The 21,839-nt window shown below is 43.3% G+C and overlaps 1 protein-coding gene and 1 non-coding gene across 4 annotated transcripts in view; one reads left to right on the top strand and one right to left on the bottom strand.

Moving 5' to 3' along the window:
• UST (uronyl 2-sulfotransferase) overlaps window positions 1–21,839 on the bottom strand; it is a 328,028-nt gene that overhangs the window by 8,418 nt on the left and 297,771 nt on the right. The gene's annotated exons all lie outside the window — the stretch shown is intronic.
• TRNAV-GAC (transfer RNA valine (anticodon GAC)) lies at window positions 21,203–21,278 on the top strand. Its single transcript has one exon. It is a non-coding gene; the product is annotated as a tRNA-Val (tRNA).

The raw sequence follows: 21,839 nt of genomic DNA, 5'->3' as shown, positions 1-21,839 counted from the left end.
GCTTTTCTTAGCCATTTCATTAAAGAACACTATATGATGACAACAAGTTACTTACATATACTTAGCAAAGCTTAAGAAATACTGTGATAAAGGACATTTGACACAAACACAAATATCTACATAGTAAAGTCACCTTGTAGCTATAGGATTTATGTCATATTATTTACTATTGTAACAATTTACTAAGGATATATAAACTAAGGATATATAAACATTGTTGGGGCAAAAAGGTATCTGTGTGACCTATTAATACTGTTCAATTATTTAATTTGCTATCACTTTTGGTATTTTAAAGTTTATTTCTTCATTAGAGAAGAAAAGTGTTCATTAAGAAGTAACATGTTCATCCTTATCCCATGCACTTGACCCACGAGCAAAGGGCTCTGCTGGGGATATAATTCACACTGTGTTCCTTTGGCCAGCCTCAAACGCTCCTTGGTGGAAGACGTTAGGTCAGGACAGTGGGAGTAGCCTCAGAAAGCTGATACCTCAGGGAAAGAACTGCGAGGAAAGAGTCCCACGGCGCCCTTGGAAACACACCCTGGCTCGGCACTGAGCTCACCCACCTGCCCGGAATGCCCGTGCCAGTGGAAGGTGGCAGGCTTCACTTCCCCAACTCATTGCTCCTCCTAAGCTACTCCCAAACAAATGTTGGGAGTTTAACTTTTGAATGGGGTGATAAATATCATTTACCAGCAACCAGTTTGTAATAGGTAAGATTGAGCAGTGACAAGCACGATGCTCCCAACTTGGTCTCAAGCGTAGGCCATGAACAACAACAACAAAAAAGTTTTCTTTACTGCGCAAGATCTGGACATGTTTGCAAACGTGGCAGCTCTTTCTACCCTGCTGCATTGACCTTATATTTGGACTGGTTCATAGTTTTCAGAACTCTGAAAAGTCCCTTTTAATGTAAATAAAAAGGAAACCACAGACTTGCCCCATGAAGTCCCCCTTCCCACCTCTCTTCATCTGTCCAGCATGCATAATGGAAAAACGATGTGGCCCTGGCTCTGGGTCAAAATAAACAATCTGGAAATACTGTGTAAACCCAGCTGCTGCACCGGAGGACAGAGGCCCCGCTTTACGACCTCCGAGATGGTTAACCATATGCAAAATAACAAAACCTCAGCATCAGCATCAGCTTGCAGTCTGTGCTGATGCTGGGCTGGGCTGGGCATTCCTTCTCTTGATCTAAGTGAATGCACACTCCACACTGACCCAAACCCCCTGCCCCGCACAATCCGGGCTTGTTTGAACTTGGTCCAGCGGAGATTATGTGCAAGAGGTGAATACAAGTTGAATAACAATCAGAAATGGGGCCAAATTTTGCCACTGAAAAAAAATAAGCATCGTCAGAAGATAGGCGTCGACTTTTCAGTTTTAGGGGCCCCGAGCAGTGATCAGCTAAGAGGCCCCCCTATTTTAAAACTCACTCTAAAAACCTGAGGTTGACCCATCTCGGGTTAGATTACCTCCAGAAATTTCGAGCACACCAGGGATGCTGCATCCTTTCTCAGGTGACAGGTGTGATGAAAGTCAAGGTCAGGTGGAGCGCAGCTGGGGCATTTAGTGAGTGCGCAGAAAGCAGGGTCAGTACGAGTCCCAGGGCCGCTCCTGCAGAGCCCCACACCGTGCTCCCACAACCGTGTGAACACGATGCTTGTCACAGACAGAGTACACTCATTTCCTGAATCATACCGGGAGGCCTCACAGCTCAAAGCCACGCCGCCCCCCCCCCCTCCCCGCAGCTGCCGCCACCGGAAATGAATGTGTGTCACTGTGGCTCCCGGCAACGTGCAGGGCTGAAAGGCCAGCGCTGGTTCGCCACTGGATGATGGATGGCAGGTTAGGCCCAGCTTCTTGGAGGTACGGCCGTTAGGGGAGGAAAGAACAAGAAACACTTCAGGGTTGACCGGTACTGGGGCCGGTACTGTAAACAGAGGCCTTTTCCCGCCCGCCCCCTCTTTTTTATTTTGCAATCTTCTTTTCAGATCTGGAAGTATAAATAATTAAAAAATAAATCAAGTTCACTTTGAATTACAAGAGAACCCTTTCTCTATGTAGCCAAGTGAAAGTTACATGGTTTACTTTTTATTTTTTTAATGCCTGAAAGTGCTAGGAGCCTTTGATGCAAGAGAATGAAGCCTTTATAATGCTCCGAGTTTGCTTTGATCTTTGGAAGCAGAAGCATGACACAGGAACCAAGGAGAAACGCGGCTGACCTGTGTGCGATGGGTCAGGAGGGCCCAGAGGCGAAGGCACTGACCCATTTGGAGGGAGAGTCAGCAAATAGCCCTGCGAGGAGGCCCACACTTTCCAGAAACAGTGCACAGGCAGACCCAAACCTCATTGAATCCTACAGCGAGGGCACCCCACCAGAGGGGCTTCCCAGGCACTGCGGGCAGTCCAGCTCCTCTCCATTCATCCTTGGTGCCCAGACTGCTGGGGGCTGGCGGTCGGCATTAGATGTTTTCTTATCTGGCTTCCCCTTGCTCATTCAGTAGCTCTGCATTGAGCACCAAGTATGATTCCAGGAAATAAGAAAACTTCTAAGAGCTGAAAATACCGGCTTCCTTTTCAGAGAGGAAGCATGAACATTAAAGGGAGAAACAAATGCACGATCGTTCCCATCACCTCCCGGGCAATGCATAATCCGGGCTTCCCGGAGGTCAGGGAAGGGCTTCTCTCCTGGGAGACCATCGGAGGCGGGAAGAGGACCACGAAGGGGTGGGCTTTCAGGGCCGCCTTTTGTGCTCTGCGGTAAGGCCAGGGACCACCTTGCTGGACAGACTGAACGTGCAGTGAATCCCGGGGGAGGGGGGAGGGGGGAGGGGGCTGGAACCTGCATTTGTAATTAGCTAATTCCGGTGCAGGAGCTGTCCAACAACAGCCAGGTCCTAAATTAGAAATCACCGTGAGAAAAATAGCCCTCCTGTTCGAGTTCTTTATCAGCAGGGTACGAGGACCAGGACGCGCCAGAGCTCACCCGACGCTGTTCATTCTCTCACGTGCTGGGAGTGAACAGCCCAGTGGGTTCGGCTGGTTTCTTCCAGCTCCCCCCGCTTTTCCTGCGCCCTGGTTCCCTGGTCGAAGGGCAATGTGCTCCGTTTGCCCTACCATCAAAAAGACAACCTATTTGAAAGTATATACGCGTGAAACATGCACGCGTTTCCTGACAGCGCTTTGCCATTGGGCTACGGGCTTGGTCATGACAATGGAGATGTCAGAGGGTTCATTTCCCAGCAACTACTGAGTCAAACACTTCTGTCTGAAAATATCTACTTTTGAAAAATAATCTGATTGGAAGACGTAGGTGGCTTTATTAATAAAATATATTTGTTAGAAATAACATTTTTTACTTGACATCATTATTGAGAAATGCATTGCCATTTTTTATACTTCTGTTCTTTTATTTGGAACAGTATTACGGAGGCCCTCGCCAATAACTGATGAGGGCATCCTGAGCAAATGCACTGATTTGAACAAGGAAGATCAAGAGGTCTGTCCAGTAGTTTTGTCCAAATTTCTTTGGCATCTGACAATATCATAAGCTTTGCTTTTACTTTATTTTAAAATAATTTTATTGTTATTATAATATTGATTTAATTTTTAGAGAGAGGAAGGGAGAGAGCAGGAGAGACAGAAACATCTGTTCCTGTATGCGCCCTGACCAAGGGTCAAACTGGCAACCTCTGTGCTTACGGACAATGCTCTAACCAACCAAGCTATATGGCCAGGTCTAGGCTTTGCTTTTATGTACTTTAGATGCAAGATGATTCTTCTTTCTATTCCTTACAGCCTGAATGCTGTTAGCAGGCCACTCTCTTACACACACACACACACACACACACACACACACACACACACACCCTTCTTGAGGAAGAGCTCTTCTGGAATCACATTGCATTCTCTAAATCTAGCCTTGATGTGTGCAAAGCAGCTGCTGACACCCACAGTCACTCTGGGCACTTCACCGATGGTGACATTCCCTTAGGACAGTTCTTAGTCTCACTTTTTTATGTTGCTCTATTATTTTTTTCTCTAAGATTTCAGGTAGATCAAGCTACCCCTCTAGTTATGTTTCGGGTCATCATAAAGCTCTTGGGTAGTTTGTAAGCTTTTAGCTTTAAATTTTAATTCTTAGGAAAGTAATTTAACAATCTAAAAATTTATTTTTTCTGGTGATGATGAACATAAATCTGTGCATACCACATAGACACACATGTCTGGGGGTAACTCTTTTGGAAAAAGTTCGGATGAAATGACTTATAATCAAGCCTCATTTATCACTGTAGTAATGTATTTCCTTCTGGTCTTTTTCTTATATATTAATTTGACTTGTAAGATAGATCTCTGCTAGACTTTTTTTTTTTTTAGTTTTTATATTCTTTTAAAATTTAACTGATCTCAAGCATTTTCTTATGGTATTTATGATTCCAAGTCATATTTAGCAATGTGTTCTATTTTTATGGATGCCTTACAGGTCACTAAATAGCCAGTTTGCTTCTTCGATAACTGAGTTGTTTTTCAGTTTTTATTACTCTAGATAACATGAGATCAACATCCTTGTTCGTAAGTGATCGTGTGTCTGACAGCTTTAAGACACCATTATTTTCTTTTCTCAGAGATCCTGAAATTTATGTCATACAATTTTCCTAAATTTCAAGACATTTTCTTTAGTGCTCCATGATGTCAATCAACTATAACCTAATTTACTAAATCTTTAACATGCACAGGGCTTTTGAAGATCCTGTATCTGTTGTCTACAGTACCGCACTTAATATCAGGGGATATGGTTGCATGGAAAACTTTCAACACACAAAACAATTTTAGTAAATTATACCAAGTGATGCCAATCATGACAGTGATTAAATAGTTCCACATTCTGGTAGTCTGTGAACTGGGTACTCAGAACCTAAGTTTTTCTTTTTAACAGTTCATTTTAGATCCATTTTCTTTAACAGAATATAGTCTATCACGTTGTTCCTGTTGTTTTAATATTATATTTATCACAATGATCAGTCTAAGTGAGTGAACCAGTCAGTGATGAGTCCCAACAAGTAGCAACCTGGATGTTGCCCACAGAATGTTAAACCTGGTGAGATTCTGATAAACCCTTGCAGGCCTTTGAATGAAGTAGCTGTTCATGGAGACCAAACATGTAGATAAGTGAGATATTTAACCTCTTGCCCAGGAATTAAGAAGTTAAGTTACTCAGAGGTGCTACTCAAAATAACCATTCCCAAGTCAGCAGAGTGTGAAATGAAGTTCCAAGGATGCTGTCACTTCCACAGGGAGGGTTTGAACTGTTACTTTAACATTAACATTTCCCTTGTCTGGCCAGCTATCACACACTGGCAGTACCAGGTCTTAGGAGGTTGTAAGTTAACTGTCCTATCTCCTCCTCCTTCGCTCCCTGTTAGCAAAGAGATTTTCAAGGGCATGCTCTGTAAGACAGCAGGTATATCTGAAAACACATCCAAATGGCTTTGCTTTGAGCAAAACCCTAACAGAGAACAGTGAGATGGAATTGCTACCTGTCCATTTGCATGGGAAGGGTCCATTTGTTTACTTAAAGAAAATTTGAAATGGACAGACTAGTGCCAGTAGATGCCAAGTGTGGACAAGGCCCACCAGGGGTGAGGACGACGGAGATGCAGAGACCCGACTCCGGGGACCAGGTTCAGTGACACAGATCCGATTTATTCAGGAAGTAAGCTAGCTTATATACACAGGTTTAGCCTATAGGGTGTTACAGCGTGTCCTTCACAGCCAATGGCTGAAAAGGTCAGGGAGCTGCCTGGTTGGTGCTGAGTTACTTCCCCACAGCGGGCGAGCTCCCTCCTGGGTGTGCCTAGGAGGGTTTCAGGTGCTGGAGTGTTCTCACAGCATTGCATCAGCCACGGCTGCTAGGAATGCACTCTGCGTTCTACCTACAGCAAGGTCAACAGGCACCCATGCCTGGATGTCATGACTACTTTTGGGAACAGTGGTATATGTCTGACATGCACACTTAAATACTATAAAAAATTTTACACACGCATTAAAGTTTACAAATGTAACTGGGAAGAAAAAACACTAAATTTTTTTCTACAAGACATTTTTGAAAAGTTTGGTTGTGGTATAAACTTGTGCTTTGTGCTGGAACTTGCCTATAAAGACAGGAGGGCAACAGATTTGCAAGTTTCTAAGAGAAGACACTTAAACGACTAATTGCCTTTGGGCAGCAGTAACTATTAGAAAAAAAATAAGGGGAGGGGTATTTTATTAAGGTAGAATAGATGTTTAACTTGCCTATGATGAGAAAAAATCAAGCTATTTCATTCTTTTGACACCTGAAAGAAAAAAGAAGGGGCACTGGGGCCCTGGCTGGTTGGCTCAGCGGTAGAGCGTCGGCCTGGCGTGCGGGGGACCCAGGTTCTATTCCCGGGGTTCGATTCCCGGCCAGGGCACATAGGAGAAGAGCCCATTTGCTTCTCCACCCCCACCCCTCCTTCCTCTCTGTCTCTCTCTTCCCCTCCCGCAGCCAAGGCTCCATTGGAGCAAAGATGGCCCGGGCGCTGGCGATGGCTCCTTGGCCTCTGCCCCAGGCGCTAGAGTGGCTCTGGTAGCGGCAGAGCGACGCCCCGGAGGGGCAGAGCATCGCCCCCTGGTGGGCAGAGCTTCACCCCTGGTGGGTGTGCCGGGTGGATCCCGGTCGGGTGCATGCGGAAGTCTGTCTGTCTCTCCCCGTTTCCAGCTTCAGAAAAAAAAAAAAAAGAAGGGGCACTGACATGTCAACAGCAGGCTACACGTGAAGGCTTTGCGGGGTGACGTCTTGAGCTGAATGTTCAGGCCAATGGTTGCGAGAAGCTGCAGAAAGCAGCATGTGATGTTACACGGAGGGAGAGGACGATGGCCAGGAAAGCTTTTATGCCACACAAGCCAGAGAGTGTGCAGCTGTGCGCCAACCTTCCTCCTAGATAAGATGGCGGGTGAGGAGCTACTTAAAAAGAAGTGGCTTCGGATGCTGGAAAGACCATGCTATTGCTTAGAAGCAGCCATGAAAGAGGGCGACTGTTTTAAAAAATGTGCTCATAGTGTATCATTAGGTTCTGTGGGGATTGGTTCACTTTAGAAACAGAGGTAAAGACTGGTTGGGGAGGGCACAGGAGGAAAGGATAATCAGAATGACATTCAAGACATTCTTTAAAAATCTGTTCAAACGATGGAAAAATCAAAGACATTTGAAGGCGAAAAGTCAACAAACAGAAGAGCTATAAATCCCATTACATTTCAGATTCACTGGGGCATGAAATGAAGATTCATGATGTTCTAAAAACAACAACTTAACTGCATAAAATTGAGTAAGTGGATTGGCATTAAATCCATACCATATTTTTAAATTTCACTTTGATATTATACTAGAGACTGGTTAGTGATGTCACAGTCCCTTCTTCAAATTGTACACAGAAATACATTTAAAAATTTTCAAATTGCTCCTACATTCTAGCAAAACCGTACATAGACAGGCTGGTTGATTTATGACTTTCCAGTAACATTTATTCTCTAATGGCTTTTACCAAATGGTTTATTTACTTGGTCTATGCTGAAGTAACCTCCTGGCTGGCCCGTCTGCAATCCTTACAGCTCAGAATCTCAGGGACTGAGTCCCTCACTAATCACCACTGGAGTTTCTGTGGGGACTGTGGGTTCTCACACAGAGATATTTACAGACCTAGGTTCAGTTTTTCAAATGTTTCTCCTTTCCCGTCATTTCTTTTTGGAGAAAAGAGAAAATCATTGACAATTTCTGACCCACTGAATCATGTAAAGTGGTCAAGGCTCCTGGCCTTTGCGAAAGGCTGCATATTTCAAGTCTTTGCTAGCTCTTGGGTTCGCTTCTCCTTTTTTCCTGTCTTCACTTGCCAACGTCCTCTCGCAGATTACAAAATGAATCTACTGAATGTCATCTAAAATAGCAGGTTTATAAAAATAAGACCTGGCCCTGGCCAGTTGGGTTAGTGGTAGAGCATTGGCCCAATGTGTGGATTTCCCAGGTTTGATTCCTGGTCAGGGCACACAGGAGAAGCAACCATCTGCTTCTCTAACCCTCTCCCTCCCTTTCTCTCTCTCTCTCACTCTTTCTTTCCCTCAGACATGACTGGGTTTGAGCAGATTGGCCCCAGGTTCTGAGGATGGCTCTGTGGAGCCTTCACCTCGGACACTAAAAATAGCTCAGTTGCGAGCATGACCCCAGGTAGGCAGAGAGCATCAGCTCTAGGTGTGGGTTACAGGGTGGATCCCGGCTGAAGAGCATGTGGGTTTCTGTCTCTGTATCTCCCCTGCTCTTGCTTGGGAAAAAAAAAAGACCTGTATGAAGCCATTAGCTTTCCCAGGAAATGCAAGATGTGAACAGTGTCTGGAACTGCAGGAGATCATGAAGACCATGGTAGAGTGCATACGTCCTCCTTTTGTTATGAGCTCAAGGAAATGATGTGGTTGAACATCAAAGGTTGTGGAACATGTGAACAGGAAGTAGCATGTCCTCCTTGAAAACTTTGATTCCATCTCTACCAAAAGAGAGTAAATCCTGACTTCATGTTACTTAACTCAGTCATCACTTTTTTGGGTTTACTTGCAACTAAACGAAGGCCTGAATTGTTGGCTGGAAGTGAAGGGAATGAAAGTTGTCTGGCTCTTCTTCGGGTAGATTGAATGCCACTCTCCTTTACTAGTGTTGCAAAGCTCTCTGGAGAAAATCTTGTCTTGCTTTTTTTCTCTTTTTGTTCCACAAAAGTCCAAGGCAGCAGAGAGTGGGGAGACGCCGGGCAGGTGGGGGTGGGATGAGAATAGGGTAAGGCATCGCTTCTGCTCCCAGATCCTGCCGCACCCTGAGCAGGAGTGACACACTGTGGGGTGTAAGCCACCCGTCCCCCACCTCAAATCCACAGTGGTGATCATAGCCAGGCTCAGCCTGACCATACTCAGCCCGCATTTCTGGTTACCGTGACTGCTGTCCAAAACTGTCACTAGACATAAGCCCCCGATTCTTCCCCTTGATGGCTGAAGGCTCTTAGACCATCATGACCACCGTGCCTTCTGTGTATTTCCTGAGATATTTGGATTCAATTCTTCAATAAGTCAATGGTTGCAACTAATCCTTTGTGTGAACTTAGAATGTTTATGGGGGAGTTAGTTTTCAGTTCCATTAGTGCATCTCCTGATTGGATAAAATATATGAATGATTGTTTTTTCCTAACTTACAATAAGTACATTGACATATACTGTCAAACAGCTGAAATCAGTTGACCTCTAAGCTTCTACCTTATAGCAGCAAAGATGAATACATTATTCCCATAACTGTTGGGAACACCCTCTTCTCCACACACACTCATACACATGAGTTTGTGTCTATAGGCAGGAAGGTCAACACAGCACGTAGTTTAAGAATGCTAGAACTTTTTCAATTCCTGGTCAGGACACACAGGAGAAGCACCAATCTGCTTCTCCACCTCTCCCCCTTTCCTTTCTCTCTATCTCCCTTCCCCTCCCACAGCCAAGGCTCCATTGGAGCAAAGTTGGCCCAGGTGCTGAGGATGGCTCCATGGCCTCCACCTCAGGCACTAGAATGGTTCCGGTTGCAATGAAGCAATGCCCCAGATGGGCAAAACATCGCTCCCTAGTGGGCTTGCCAGGTGGATCCCGGTCAGGCGCATGCGGGAGTCTGTCTCTCTGCTCCCCTGCTTCTCACTTCAGAAAGTAAAAATAATAGTAATAATAATAATAATAATAATAATAAAATGCTAGAATTTTTAAGAGAAAAGAATATGACCCTGAACATTATCATGGGGCGTTTTCAGGCTTATTGATACTCACAACCTTTAATCATATCATCTCAATGATAAGTCATGAGTATCAAAGGGCTTTGTGAGAATATTTGAAAAGCAATAATTCTCTTTAAAAGACTGACAATACTGAATTAAATCAAATTGATTTCATTACCTGATCACCATTTATTTCTGGTTGATTACATATTTCAATAAATAACTTTAAAAATAAGTGTTACTGAATATCAACTCACTATAATTATAGTAAATATATCACAAAACATATTTTTTATCTAAACAACTAGAATTATAAAAATAGGGCCCTTAAGAAGTTTTAAAGAAGTGCTTATTAATCACCTCCTTGTCCTATATGATAAATGATGTATTCTAAGAATGTTTAAGACTTTGCAGTAACTAGACCAGAAAGGATTCCTATTTTTGCTTTGCTATTTTAGAAAAATAAGCAGTTTTCCTCGGATTGTTTTTCTTTCTTAAATTCCACCCCCTAGTTCACTACCATCCTTATGAAAGCCGAAGTTGTTGATGCGACTGACACGGATGATTTACTGTTAACCAGACAGGGACTCTGCAGCACTATACTAACGCAGTCAATTGTTGTTTCAACCATTAAAAGTCTTTCTTCCAGAAAAAATAAAGTAACATATCGAGAATATCATTGAACATCCTCTTAACAGAATTTCTAAGCTTTCCAGAAATACTAGGTTCTTAAGAATTTAGCCAAATAAAATTTCCTAAAATTGTAGGTCTTATTACTACCCCGCCTCGATCATGTTATCAATTTGGCTTCTTACATGGAGGGGGAGTAGGACAGAATGGTCAAGAGCAGGGGTCCCCAAACTACGGCTCGCGGGACACATGCGGCCCCCTGAGGCCATTTATCCGGCCCCCGCCGCACTTCCTGAAGGGGCACCTCTTTCATTGGTGGTCAGTGAGAGGAGCATAGTTCCCATTGAAATACTGGTCAGTTTGTTGATTTAAATTTACTTGTTCTTTATTTTAAATATTGTATTTGTTCCTGTTTTTTTTTTACTTTAAAATAAGATATGTGCACTGGGCATAGGGATTTGTTCATAGTTTTTTTTTATAGTCCGGCCCTCCAACGGTCTGAGGGACAGTGAACTGGCCCCCTGTGTAAAAAGTTTGGGGACCCCTGGTCAAGAGGAAAGGGTGTCGGAAGTTAGCCCCGCCTCTTTTTGGGCGTTGGCTCTGCCACTGACCAGCTCGCAGACCTAGGAAGACTCCGCATCCTCTCTAATGTCGGTTTCCTTACCTAGAAAGGCGATTCCTTATCAAATGGGCATGATAACAGTATCGGCCTTATAAGGTTGTGACTAAGATTAAATGAAACATCTAAATGGCTTCCAAAGTGCCTGGACACAAAACATTCCCAGCATGAACTGTAACAACAACATTGTTATTATCTTGCTCAAAATCTGTTCTCTCAGAACATCAGTATCCTGCTACTAAAATAAGATTTTAAAAAGCTAATCTTCCTGCCTGACCTGGTGGTGGCGCAGTGGATAGAGCGTAGGACTGGGATGTGGAAAGACCCAGGTTCAAGATCCTGAGGTCGCCAGCTGGAGTGCGGGCTCATCTGCTTTAAGCGAGGCTCACCAGCTTGAACCCAAGGTTGCTGGCTCCAGCAAGGGGTTGCTCGGTCTGCTGAAGGCCCGCGGTCAAGGCACATGTGAGAAAGCAATCAATGAACAACTAAGGTGTTGCAACGTGCAATGAAAAACTAATGATTGATGCTTCTCATCTCTCTCCATTCCTGTCTGTCTGTCCCTGTCTATCCCTCTCTCTGACTCACTCTCTGTCTCTGTAAAATAAATAAAATAATAAATAAAAAAGCTAATCTTCCTAATGAAACAAAAGAATTTAAGTTTACAAAGGGTCCTCAGGTTATGATAGTCTCAACATAAATTTCAAGTTTATGACGCTCACTCCCATAAAAACTTTAAAAAATTGAGACGTCTGTGTTTCGGCTTATGCCATTAGCATTGTACTTACAGACTACGTGGGCGAACTAGTCCAGACTGGCCTGGAACAGTTCTTTAAGCAGGTAGAGAGGCCTGCAACAGACCCTGTACCCTGCACACCAGCTGCTTCTTGAGATGAAACACCTGTAGTACAGGTAGAACCATCTCCAGCGTCCCCTGCATGTTCCTTAGGCGACCCTGACGCACCTGACCCAGTATCTGCAGGTTCTCCTGCCTCTGCAGCTTCCTCCTCCCGATAGGTCACTCTCCCCCACCTTGCAATGCCCCTTCCAGTGTGCAAGCCAATCGCAGGAATAAAGGGAAGGAATTTTTTTTTAACACTAATTTTTTGTCATTATTTTTTGTTACTACTATACAGCATACAATACGATATATTTATGTCCTTTTCCTTTTTCTGTGGCTTAGTTGTGTTTTTATGCTCTGGATTATGATTTTACAGCTGTGTTAGAATACGTGAGTGACTTAGGCTAGGGTGTGTTTTGACTTAACCCAAAATTCGTGTTACATCACTGTCGTAGGAAGGGAACTGTGTCGTAACCCCGAGGACCCCTGTATTGTTATTTTTTAATTGAATTTCTTAGGGTGACACTAGTTAACCTAATTATACTGGTTTAAATGTTTTTGAAACCTAGTGGATAAGTTGTACTGCCTACAATTACAGATATCAAGACATCAAGATGCTCCGCTCCTTCAAAAAGTTAAGGAGTTCACTGATAGTAAAGACTCATGTCCTATTTTGAATTCATGTCCATATATAGATATTCCCCACCTACATATTCACTATCTCTATAACTTTTCTAATGTGCCTCTTGCTTACTAATATCATTCAATCTAGAACTAATTATATAATGCTTTAGTGCAGTGGTTCTCAAACTTTTTGAAGTTGGGGTGCATTTAAAATCCTACAAATAATTGTAGGTGCACTATATACAAATTTCTGAGAAATATGTTATAATAATTAAGTCAAATATTAAAGAAAAAATATAAAGTCCAAGCATGCTTTTATGGTAATTAAATGAAATAAATACGACAAAACTAAATGTATTCTGACAAAAAACATTTTAATGTTACATTTTTTGAGTTATGCTTTTTAGAATTCGTAAAAAAGAGGGGTTAAAAAATTAAAACATGGGTCTGATCAGGCGGTGGTGCAGTGGATAGAAAGAGCGTCAGACTGGGATGCCAAAGACCCAGGTTCGAGACCCCGAGGTTGCCAGCTTGAGTGCGGGCTCATCTGGTTTGAGCAAAGTTCACCAGCTTGGACCCAAAGTCACTGGCTCGAGCAAGGGGTTACTCGGTCTGCTGAAGGCCAGCGGTCAAGGCACATATGAGAATGCAATCAATGAACAACTAAGGTGTTGCAACATGCAATGAAAAACTAATGATTGATGCTTCTCATCTCTCCGTTTCTGTCTGTCTGTCCCTATCTATCCCTCTTTCTGACTCTGTCTCTGAAAAAAATAAAAATAAAAAAACGACAAAAAAGTTATCTTTTTATATATATATAGATACATGCTTAGTAAATTCGGCAGGTCCTGGCACGAATGTGTTAAGTTTTTTCATTCTTGTGTTTATGAGAAACATGAGCCTCATATGTCCTAGTGATTTCTTCAATGTTTGGGCATATATTTGAAAGACAAACTCTCATTTCCTCATCAATACATTGAAGAATTTCTCTCTTTTTACTTTTAATTGTGTTGAGTGCAGAAAACCCCACCATACATAACATCTTAACTTTACACTAAACAAAGGATAGAAGAAACTTGCCTCCAGTCTTTCCGGGGAACATGGGGGGTAGTGTAAACAATCCAGCACCACAGCTTAACAGCCTTTTGCAACCTAATCAGGCAAGTGAGGTGGGGGGTTGGGCAGACTGTCAGCTTACAGCTAATTCTCCACACCTCTGTCCCCCAAAAATCTAAACTCCAAAAACCCTGTTGGTTTTTTGGTCCCCAACAGGCACATATTTTTCTGGAATACCATAGGGCGCACCTAGAAATCTTCTAGGGCACAACAGTGCACCCTGGCGCACACTTTGAGAACCACTGCTTTAATGTCAGAAATATGTTTTGGATGGTTAAGTATTTTTGCTCCCCAACGTTCCATTTGGGAAGGGACTATGTCTTCTCTATTCATTTTCTCTTTTGTTGCATATTGCCTGAGTTGGGCACATAAACCTTTTTTCTTTCTTTCTTTTTTTAGGTGAGAGAAAGGGAGATAGTGAGACAGACTCTTGCATGCGACCTGACCACCTGGCCGATGCTTTATCTGCTGAGCCATAGGCCTGGGCCAATAAAGCTTTCAAACCATAATTCATGACTACAGCATCTAAAACATTTTCTCAAAAGAAAAAAAAAAAGTAAAGTTTTTAAAGAAACTCTCCTGAAACCGTCACTAGAACAAACGGGAAGGGTAAGGGTGTATGTACAATGGCATGGCTGAGATGTGAGAACAAACAGGAAGGGTGAGGGTGTATGTACAATGGCCTTGTTGAGATGTGAATAACAAACGGGAAGGGTGAGGGTGTATGTACAATGGCCTGGCTGAGATGTGAGAACAAATGGGAAGGGTGAGGGTGTATGTACAATGGCCTGGTTGAGATGTGAGAACAAACGGGAAGGGTGAGGGTGTATGTACAATGGCCTGGTTGAGATGTGAGAACAAACGGGAAGGGTGAGGGTGTATGTACAATGGCCTGGTTGAGATGTGAGAACAAACGGGAAGGGTGAGGGTGTATGTACAATGGCCTGGTTGAGATGTGAGAACAAACGGGAAGGGTGAGGGTGTATGTACAATGGCCTGGTTGAGATGTAAAGAACAAACAGGAAGGGTGAGGGTGTATGTACAATGGCCTGGTTGAGATGTGAGAACAAATGGGAAGGGTGAGGGTGTATGTACAATGGCCTGGTTGAGATGTGAAGAACAAACGGGAAGGGTGAGGGTGTATGTACAATGGCCTGGTTGAGATGTGAGAACAAATGGGAAGGGTGAGGGTGTATGTACAATGGCCTGGTTGAGATGTGAGAACAAATGGGAAGGGTGAGGGTGTATGTACAATGGCCTGGTTGAGATGTGAGAACAAACGAGAAGGGTGAGGGTGTATGTACTATGGCCTGGTTGAGATGTAAAGAACAAACGGGAAGGGTGAGGGTGTATGTACAATGGCCTGGTTGAGATGTGAGAACAAACGGGAAGGGTGAGGGTGTATGTACAATGGCCTGGTTGAGATGTGAGAACAAATGGGAAGGGTGGGGGTGTATGTACAATGGCCTGGTTGAGATGTGAGAACAAACGGGAAGGGTGAGGGTGTATGTACAATGGCCTGGTTGAGATGTGAGAACAAACGGGAAGGGTGAGGGTATATGTACAATGGCATGACTGAGATGTGAGAACAAATGGGAAGGGTGAGGGTGTATGTACAATGGCCTGGTTGAGATGTGAGAACAAATGGGAAGGGTGGGGGTGTATGTACAATGGCCTGGTTGAGATGTGAGAACAAACGGGAAGGGTGAGGGTGTATGTACAATGGCCTGGTTGAGATGTGAGAACAAACGGGAAGGGTGAGGGTATATGTACAATGGCATGACTGAGATGTGAGAACAAATGGGAAGGGTGAGGGTGTATGTACAATGGCCTGGTTGAGATGTGAGAACAAATGGGAAGGGTGAGGGTGTATGTACAATGGCCTGGTTGAGATGTGAGAACAAACGGGAAGAGTAAGGGTGTATGTACAATGGCCTGGCTGAGATGTGAAGAACAAACATGGCCCAGCTGAGATGGGAGTTGCGTCCGTCAACCCTCTGCCTATTTCCTTGGGCTATGTAATTTGGCTCAAACCAATTCAGACTCACTTTTTTTGGCATAAAATGCTAATTAACTAAATAATGAAATAGAAGGAGAATCAACTGGAGATTGTGGGTCAAAAGACCTAACAATACCCAGGAACTAATGTTAGGAAAACAGGTTCATTCCAGATCTTTTTCCTTTTGTGCACTGGTGTTTGCATTTCTTTCCAGAATACTCACCACCACTTTGTAGAAGCCCCCTAAAGGGTGTAGAGGGCCTGTCTGACTTTCTGGGCCTTTTCTAGTCAGCTGCATACGCCCCTCTCTCTAGGGCTGACCACAGTATGAGTGGAGGCACTTCTGGAGTTCTCTATTCTTGAACACAAGTGTTTCCCCATGACTATGGCTGTGCAAGACCTATTACTCAGTGTGAGATGGAGATTTCACTGATGATTAAACAAGAAGTTTCCAGGACACTGAGTTCCAGTCTGTGGAATTCATATTCCACCATGGAGACTATGGTCTACGTCTGGCTATGTGGCCCTCACTCCTACCATCACCCTAACACCAATGTCTCTCCCTGAGCCGCCTGCCTCAGCTGTGCCTCCAGATTGCAGCCACCTGACGTGCCCAGAGCTCGGTCTGCTTGCACCTTCTGTCCCCATTGTCATCCCAGCCTGGCTACCCCACCTGCCTTGCCATCGCCCTGGCTCAGTTCCTTGATGTGTGGGCCTTTGCAAACACTCTCACCAAAGTGGGAAAGAATCAGGAGGAGACAGTCAAATAGTTAGTCACCCAACCGTCCAAGTCAAATGGAAGAAAATGCAAACCAATCCAACTTCACATTCCATTTCCCCCACATCTCCTGACTCTCAACATTTTTGCACAATTAATCATACCTTGTATGAAAGTCAGAATCAATTTATACCCACCAGAGGTTTGACGACGATGGCTAATGTGTTTCCAAAGAAAAGTCCATAGCTTTTATTTTTGCCACTTAATTTTGAAGGGGTTTTCAAAATATACTTTATTGAAAAAAAATAGCAACAAGGTCTAGACTTCACTCCTGAAAATTCTTGTGTTTACCCCTCAGAAAGAATCCTCATCAGCCAAGAGGAAAAGTAAACAGAAAAACGTCATTTTAACATTCTTTTAGAACTGTGCTATGGAACACGAGGGAAGTTGAGCACAATTGGGCGTGTCCACACCTACAGACTTAATTTTAAATCAATGACCTCAAGATATCAGAGCGTGAAGACTTTATCAGATGCCATCTGTACTCACTCACTAAAAAACACAGAAAGGATGAATATTTAAACCCGTGTCCCTGACATGAAGATCGCTGCACAGTTCATACCTGGTTTACTGTGATACTGACATTTAATCTTAATGCTACAGTGACTTGTGGGGAGGGGCAAGTCAGATACTTGAGAGTTAAGTCTATGTGTCTTCTGACTAAGCGCTGTCATGCTGTGATAGAAAAGATCTGTGAGCTCTTCTCATGTAGTTAAGCCATCTTAAGTATCTGCGTAGTTGCCCCAAATGGTCAAGGATTCAGATCCAGGAAGCCAGTTCTGGCTTTTAAGGTGTTTAAACCACAGTTCATAGAGCAAGATAAAAATTTTAAGACTATTCACAAGTTGACTTATAGAATTTTAGTGTGTCAGGGTTAAAAACCTTCACACCAGTTCATAGCTCTTATGTACATTTTGAAAAGGCTGTACGCATGTGCGCGCGCGCGCGCGTGTGTGTGTGTGTGTGTGTGTGTGTGTGTGTGTATTTTGTGGGAAAATGGCTGACAGATTAAACTGCAGCCTTGAGACAAGTCTTTGGTGTGGACTTGGGAACACCAAGTCCTGCGGAGGCAGAGCGCTGCTCCGGCAAGCACTATGATTGTTTATAGAAAGCAGTTGATCCCTAGAGCCGTTTTCCTACATACTTGGGGGTCACTGGTCGGCCATCTTTCTCTGCATCTGAATCCACCATAGACTAATTTGACCCAGGCTCTGCTAATCTGCTTGATGAGCAAAGAGACTAATAAATACGAAGAGGCTGCAGAGATCTGGGCTCTCAGTCCTAGAGGCTATGAGTCCCCTGGACTCATCTTTTCTATATGTTGTGTTGTGTGTGTGTTCTTTAAGTTCTGCAGCGCCTTCCTTTCATGCATACCCACTCCCACTGCTGAGCAGGTCTTGGCGTATGTAACTAAAAGTGAATTTTAAAAGCTAGCCTTGGCTGGCAGCTCAGTTGGTTAGAGCATCATCTCATTATGTCAAGGTTGTGGGTCCAATCCCTAGTCAGGGCACATATAAGAATAAACTAATGAATGCATAAATAAATGGAATAACAAATCAGTTAGTATTTCTCTCTTTCTCTAAAAATCAATAAATTAAAAAAAAATAATAAATACAAGAACCATTGGCTAGAATTTGGGAGACAATTTGATGAACTCCAAAGAAGAGTTGCTGATAAGAGGCTGAAAGTCTTTAGGGAGAGAGGCTGGTCAAGTAACAAAATATAAACCCCAGGTAGCATCTGCGTGAATCTGTGTCACCCCCTAGAGAGTGCCGTTCTTCACTGGCTTGAGGGAGTCGATGTTGCTGTGTGTGCAGAGAAGTATGGGAGGGCTTCAAGTTCTGTGTGAGTCTAGCAATGCCATAGTGATCTGGTGACACTGCTTCTGCTCTTCTCCGTCACATGTCATTTTTATCTGACCATTCAATTAATTCCCTAAAATGAGTAACACTTTTCCAAAATTTAAAATTCTACATGCTTATTAAATAATAGTGGGGAAATAAAGAAAAAAATTACTCGTAATTCTAGCAATTAGAGATATGACTAATGAGCATGAATACTTTGAGACATTTTAATTTTATTATTTTCCCTCCTGTGCTTACATAATTTTCCTAATAAAATTTGTATCATATTGTAAATACTATTAGCCACCTCTTTCTCCCACACTTCATGTTCCATCATATTTTGAGCAAGTGCCTATGTCATTCAATGTTTGTTGTTGTTTTTTTGTTTGTTTTTTGTTTTTTTTTTTTCCCTGAAGTTGGAAACGAGGAGGCAGTCAGACAGACTCCCGCATGAGCCCGACCGGGATCCATCCGGCATGCCCACCAGGGGGCGATGCTCTGCCCCTCTGGGGCATCACTCTGTTGCATCCAGAGCCATTCTAGCGCCTGAGACAGAGGCCACAGAGCCATCCTCAGTGCCTGGGCCAACTTTGCTCCAATGGAGCCTTGGTTGCGGGAGGGGAAGAGAGAGACAGAGAGGAAGGAGAGGGGGAGGGGTGGAGAAGCAGTTGGGCGCTTCTCCTGCATGCCCTGGCCGGGAATTGAACCCGGGACTCCTGCACGCCAGGCCGACGCTCTACCACTGAGCCAACTGGCCAGGGCCTCATTCAATGTTTTGAAACACAATTTTAATAGTTTAGCATGTGTTGTTCTTCTAATCCATGTATCAGACTTTATTTGCCCATTTTTCTATTTTTAGATAGTTAAGTTTCTTTCACTTTGCAATTGTCAACTATACTGTCAAGAGCATCCTTATAATAGTTTTTATGTACCTGTCTGACATTTTTTCTAGAATTAAAACGACTTGGCCCTGGCTGGTTGGTTCAGCAGTAGAGTGTTGGCCCAACATATGGAAGTCCCGGGTCTGATTCCTGGTCAGGGCACATAGGGGAAGTAACCAACTGCTTTTTCTCCCCTCCCCTTCCCCCTTCTCTCTCTCTCTTTCTCTCTGTCTTTCTCTCCTCCACTCCTGCAGGCATGGCTCAAGTGGTATGAGCAATTTGGCCCTGGGTGCTGAGGATGGCTCCATGGCCTCACCTCAGGCACTGAAATAGCTCAGATGCCAAGTAATAGAGCAGCAGCCCCATATGGGCAAAGCATCCCCCTGTAGGGGGCTGGCTGGTGGATCCTGGTTAGGGGTGCATGTGGGAGTCTGTCTCTGCCTCCCTGCCTCCTGCCTCTCACTTAAAAAAAAAAGTATGACTTGATTAAAGGCTATGAATACTTTTTTTCCCGCTCACCAAAACATCAAGAAGTAACTGCATTTAATAAACACACATATGTAATATAATTCAATGAGTTTTGACAGCTATATACATGTAAAACCACTGCCACACACAAGATATAGAATATTTCCATCCATTCCCCAGATGGCTCTTTCTATGTATTATTAAATTACTCTTTACCCCAGATTGTACCAGTTTTCTCGCCCTCCGGCAGTCTCCTAATTATTTCCTAAAATACCATTCCTCTGCACTCTCCATCACCAGGGACACTCCTACTGCTTAGTGTTTCTCCATTTGACAGACAACAGCAATTTAATAGAAAATGAGGTCTTATTATAAGGTGCATTTTCTAGATTATTAGTGAGGCTGGGCTTATTGTTTTCTGTTATCGTTTTTCTTATGGATTTATAAAAACTATTTAGATAGTAATAATAAGATAGTAACCATGTGCTATCTTAGCATTGTTGTGAATATTTTTGCCCACTTAAGTAGTTTTAAACATGGTTACTTTAAGTTTGAGTTAAGTATCTATATTCTTGACTGTCTTTGTATGTCTATGTGTTTTAGTGCCTAGTAAATCCTTAGCAAAACCCTATGGTTGCAAAAATGGTCGCTTATATTTTCTTTCATTTATTTTTCTATTAAAAATATCACTCTCCAGGCCATCTGAAATTTATTAGGCCCAGAGTATAAGGTGAGACTATTTTTTCTATAAACATTTAGCAACAATTTCATACCTTTATTTACCTTTTTTCATAATGACCTCTAACATATAGCACATCGCCTTTTACACTGGCTGTTTCTGTTCCATTGACCCGTCTGTCTGAGCTTGTGTCTTGACCTCATTATATTAAGCCCAGGAGAATTCTAATATTTTAGAATCTTGTAAGACAAATGCCTTTTGATTTTTTTAAAAAATCACTGGCCATCTCACATGTTTGTTTTTCCAGATGAGCTTGAGAATCACCTTAAGTTAAAATTTTTTCCTTTAAATTACATGCCAATTTGAGAAAAATGACATTTTTATAATAACCTACATTTTCACACAGGAACATGGGTTATCCCCTTGTTTCGCATTTCTGTGGTAGTTGCTATTCCCTAAGTAAAGTTTGGTGCCCACATTTCAAGTAGAAATTCTGAGGTCTCTCAGGGGCTAGAACTATGGATGAACAATTCTGAGCTCAATTAAAGCATTCAACACAGAAATGGCCGAGATGTGGGAGAGCACAAAAGATCAGATTTCAGGTATGACTTGTGTGGTGCAGTGGATAATTCCAGTGGACCTGGAATGCTGAGGTCGCCGGTTTGAAACCCTGGTCAAAGCATATATGGGAGTTGATGCTTCCTGCTCCTCCCCCTTCTCTCTCTCTCTCTTTCCTCTAGAATAAATAAGTAAAAGAAAACTTAAAAAAGAAAAAGATTAGATTTCAGAAAGCCAAGACAACTTTACTTTTTAAAATGTTCCATAAATGGTTATGAAAATGTGTTTCCATGAATTTGACTAATAAACCTTGGTGTTTAAAAATCCTACTTCTAGTCCATTAAAAAAATAAGGGCTCGGCCCTGGCCAGTTGGCTCAGTGGTAGAGCGTCGGCCTGACGTGCAGGAGTCCCGGGTTCGATTCCCGGCCAGGGCACACAGGAGAAGCACCCATCTACTTCTCCACCCCTCCCCCTCTCCTTCCTCTCTCTCTCTTCCCCTCCTGTAGCCAAGGCTCCATTGGAGCAAAGATGGCCTGGGTGCTGAGGATGGCTCTGTGGCCTCTGCCCCAGGTGTTAGGATAGCTCTGGATGCAACAGAGCGACGCCCCAGATGGGCATAGCATCACCCCCTGGTGGGTGTGCCGGGTGGATCCCGGTTGGGCGCATGCGGGAGTCTGTCTGCCTCCCCGTTTCCAGCTTCAGAAAAATGCAAATAAATAAATAAATAAGGGCTCTATCACAGCACCATTCTTGAAAACTCAACGTTACTTGGGCATTAGCAAGTACTAGTAGAATATGTCTAAGCATTAGGACCATTTCCCCCCATTAACTTAACTTACTCTGTATCACAGAGACATGGAAACAAAGCCTGGCTTTAATTTGTGTCTGAGATGGGGTGTGTAAGTCATCTTACTCTCGGTTTATATCTCAAATAAGTTAGAAGAGCAAGTGGAAATGTTTCACCGTATGCAGTCAGTCAGTCAACTTCAAGTGAC

Source organism: Saccopteryx bilineata, chromosome 12 (assembly GCF_036850765.1).
Source record: "Saccopteryx bilineata isolate mSacBil1 chromosome 12, mSacBil1_pri_phased_curated, whole genome shotgun sequence".
In the NCBI taxonomy this organism is placed as follows: domain Eukaryota; kingdom Metazoa; phylum Chordata; class Mammalia; order Chiroptera; family Emballonuridae; genus Saccopteryx; species Saccopteryx bilineata.
The sequence above is the reverse complement of the archived record's forward strand: the minus strand, read 5'-3'. Positions and strand labels throughout refer to the sequence as shown.